The sequence below is a fragment of the Grammomys surdaster genome, unplaced genomic scaffold, assembly GCF_004785775.1.
Source record: "Grammomys surdaster isolate TR1022 unplaced genomic scaffold, NIH_TR_1.0 255, whole genome shotgun sequence".
Taxonomy (NCBI): Eukaryota; Metazoa; Chordata; class Mammalia; order Rodentia; family Muridae; genus Grammomys; species Grammomys surdaster.
In genome coordinates this window covers 6,773,861-6,778,389 of record NW_021604696.1, presented here as the reverse complement: position 1 = coordinate 6,778,389, position 4,529 = coordinate 6,773,861, and positions in this window count along the sequence as shown.

Sequence of the window (4,529 nt, the reverse complement as noted above, 5' to 3'; positions counted from 1 at the left end):
AAGTAGATACACATCTTATATATTTAGACTAAACAAAAATTTCTTACTTTTTCTAGCTATAATTTCAAGAGAGAAGCACCTTGTCACCAGCTGAACCCAATAAACACTGTCATGGAGATTTTTCTACAAAAAACAACCATCGGCTTCCTTATGATAGAAGCCCAAAAGCTGCTGGCCTCTTTAAGAGCAGTTTATGCAGACAGTCAGTTCCTGGAAAGGCTTCTCTTGCTGTGCTTGAGTCCTAGCTATAGGTGCAGGGTAGCTTATCAGTTTCTGCTGTGCACATTAAGACTCTCTTTTAAACAAGTTAAACTAAACCAAGGGGTGGATAGCCAGCAGATAAAATTTTAACCATTTTTTTTAACATGAAACACAGAACAACAATCATTCAAACAAGGAGACAAAAACAGACAATTGACACATGTGGACAGATTGGCACACCAAAGATAAACAATAGACAGAACTAAGGATTTCTCCAGTAGGGGCCAGAGAGAAATTAGGATGTCTCCCGATTTCCTCCTGTTCCTAGGAGAGCTCTGAAATAGCATTTTCAAGGACTGACTCTTATCTCCTTCTTTAGGAGGTACAGCAGCTGCTACTGATAATTATTCCTCAGTGCTCTGCTTTCTTCCCCAATTCCTCCTAACCCTCCTCCTCTCACCTGAGGCAGCTCTTGGGCTGCGGACGAAGGCCTATTTATGATTCACTCTCTCGAAATTTTGCTGTCACCCCTAGGTGAAGTTGGCATCAGGTCAACACTTATCCAGCCTAGCTGTATCCCCTTAATGCACTTCCTGCAACACAACCTCCAAAAGATAAAGAGTGCTAGCATCAATGCTATTCGTTGCTTACCACTTTTGGGATACTCCTCTTCTTCCATTTTCTGTGGAGCTCCATCCAAGGCAGCATTTCTCAGTCATTCCCTGCTCCCCCTGCCCCCATTTTCAGGTCCCTCATTCAGTCGCCACCTGTAGCCACCAGCAGCCATGGACAAACTGTGTTCACCTGAAAGAAGGGCTGGAAATGAAAAAGAGATGGAGGGACAAAAGAAGCATGAAGCCAAGACAAAGTTCTCTGATCAAGGCTCGAAGTTTAATTTTCAGCTCTTTGTATATATAGGGGAAGCCCATGGAGCCTGTCCTTTGTTTCAGCTGGATTATGTTGCAAGGCAAGCTCAGCGGGCAGTCTACTCTTCTAAGTTCCTATAGGAAGTTATAGTGCAGCCAGGGTGGATGACTCCACCTGGGCCTTTAAGGTCCTGTGGCCTTTCTGTGGTCTTTCTGGCCTGCTCAAGGCTGGGGGAGGGCACATTCAACTGTGGCTACTTAAGCCAACTGGAGAAGTTAGAGCCACTAGGGATACTGTATTGTTCAACTAGCACATTAACAGGAGGGACAGGAGGGGATGTACCTCAGTGCTAAAAGGCTTGCTTGTCACATGTGAGGCCCTGAGGTGGAGCCTCAGCATCAAGAAAACAGAAAGGGACTACATTCGTGAAGTGTACTCAGTATAGGTTGGATCTGCAAGGGCCAGATATTAAGATCTGGTCACCAGCCTGGAGCATCATTAGAGACAACAGACCCTTTAGGAGGAGGCAGGACTTAACTTGAAGATCACCACAGGTGGGCTGTTACAGAGATGTGGTGGTCTGAATGAGAATGACCTCCATGGGCTCACGTATGTCAATACTTAGTCATCAGGGAGTGGCACTACTTGAGAAGGACTGAGGTGTGGCCTTGTTGGAGGAAGTGTGTCACTGAGGTGGGGGGAGGGCTTTGAGGTTTCAAAAGTCCAAGCTAGGCCCAGTCTCTCTCTGTTCCTCCTGCTGCCTACAGATCCATATGTGGAACACCCAGCTCTTTCTCCAACACCATGTCTACCTGTGTGCCACCATGCTTCCCACCATAAAGATAATTGACTAAGCCTCAATCAAATGCCAAAGTAGACCAGGCTGGCCTCAAACTCAGAGAACTGCTTGCCTCTGCCTCCCTAGTGCTACAACTAAAGGCATGAGCCAGGACTGCCTGGCTGAGAATCATTTTTAATAGGAGAAATGTTTATAAGAATAGAGTAAGCCGGGCGGTGGTGGCGCACGCCTTTAATCCCAGCACTTGGGAGGCAGAGGCAGGTGGATTTCTGAGTTCGAGAGTTCGAGGCTAGCCTGGTCTACAGAGTGAGTTCCAGGACAGCCAGGGCTACACAGAGAAACCCTGTCTCGGAAAAAAAAAAAAAAAAAAAAAAGAATAGAGTAATCTTGGTCTATGTCAGACATAATTACAGAATATTAGTATGAGTTTAAATTAGAAACTAGTGTTTAACAAGCCCAAATCTACAAGCAATTAACAGTCACTGAGAGAGAATCTCAGTCTTCTCTGGGTCAAGCCCCTGATAGGCTATCTGGTCCCAAGACGTCAGTCCTAAGTATGTATGAATAATACTAAATTATCTCACTAAATAACTGTACTTACACACCATACATCAATTATAGTTGAAGAACAACAGGCTATGAACTTCATGAGTGGGAGGAAAATGACAGGGTTTGAGGAAAGAGTGGAAAGGAGAATGATATAAATACAATGCTCACATATGAAATTCTCAACAAATAAAATAAATAATTTTTAAAAGAAAAGTACTTTTAAAAATTCTATTTCCGCCGGGCAGTGGTGGCACACACCTTTAATCCCAGCACTTAAGAGGCAGAGGCAGGTGGATTTCTGAGTTCGAGGCCAGCCTGGTCTACAAAGTGAGTTCCAGGACAGTCAGGACTACACAGAGAAACCCTGTCTCAAAAAACCAAAAAAGAAAAAAAAATTGTATTTCCAATATATATGTATATGTGGGTTTTTGAATATTTATATTTAAATGTAAACATAAAATTTAATGCCATAACACTTATTTCAAATATTATGCATGTTAAATGATCTTAATAAGCTATACATATTAAAGAAACAATACACTCCAAAAACATTTACTAGTTTTTCCTCTAATACTTTCCCTTTTATCACATAAAGTAAATTTTAAATGTGTATGTAGCCATGTGAGTGAATGCCAAGTGTGTGTGGACCAAAAGATGTGGGATCCCCTGAAACTAAAGTTACATGCAAGTTGTAAGGGGCCCACCTGGGTACAGCAAGTGTTCCTCACATCTGAACCACATCTTCAGCCTTCATATGAAGTGTTTTTGGTTTTTGTTTGTTTGTTTTGGGGGAGTTTTTTAAAGATTTATTTTATGTATATAAGTATACTGTCTTCATGCAATCCTGTGCTTTGTTTTGTTTTTATATTATTTGTTTATTTGGTGGGTGTGTGCACGCGAGTGTGTGTGTACTTCATGTCACAGTATGTTATGTGGAGGTCAGAGGCTGACTTTCAGGAGTCATTTCTCACCCTCCACCATGTAGCACCCAAAGATTAAACTCTAGCTGTCAGACTTGGCAGCAAGCATGACTACACACCAAGCCATCTTGTTAGCCTAATTGTGTGCGGCCACTACACATAGGTTAAAAAAAAAAAGGAAACATATTCTACAGGAGTTGTCTAGGCGTAGAGTAGGAGTCAGCAAACTTGTCCTGTTGAGAAGTAGATAGAAAATACATTAGTGTCTGTGAGCCACAGACTTCTCTACAGTACATTCTTCTTCCTAGCCAATGCTACAGCCCATTAAAAATGTAAGCACCATTGGGAAGATTAGTCAATGAAATGCAAAGCTAGTGTTCTGAGGAAATGCTGTGATCCTTTAATAAGTTCCTCCTGTTGTGGTAACTGACAACCATAAAAGTATTTTCATTGCTATTTTACTACTGTTACGAAGTATAACGTGAATATCTCTCTTCTGATGGTCTTAGGTGACCCCCAAGGGGTTGCAACCCACAGATTGAGAACCACTGCTCTAGCCTGCCTGACCAGGGTTTAAAAAAAAAAAAAAAAAAAAAAAGGAAGGCATCTCAGGTGTCAAATGAGAAGGGAAACATCTCTACAGACACTGAAACAAAACCTGGATACATTATGGACAACTTTTTTACCCATTGAAAAATTTACCGGGCTGGAGAGGTGGCTCAGTGGTTAAGAGCACTGACTGCTCTTCCAGAGGTCCTGAGTTCAATTCCCAGCAACCACATGGTGGCTCACAACCATCTGTAATGGGATCTGATGCCCTCTTCTGGTGTGTCTGAAGATAGTGACAGTGTACTCACATACATTAAATAAATAAATCTTTAGAAAAAAAAAAGAAAAGAAAAATTTACCAAAAAAGCTGACAAATTCCATAACAGATACAAAGTAACAAAACAATGTAACACAAGAAGATACAGCAAGACCACAAGTGTGGCTCTGTGGTAGAGAACTTGTCTAGGTGGAGGTTCCATGTTCAGCCCCCAAAAGGAAGAAGAGCAAGATGGGAAGGGGAAACTGCCACCATCACCAGAACCAGTCTGTATCTCTTTTAGAGAAACTTAATTTGTATATTATAATCTTCCCACAAAGAAAATTCAAGATCTAGATAACTTCATTAGTGAACTCTATCAACAGTT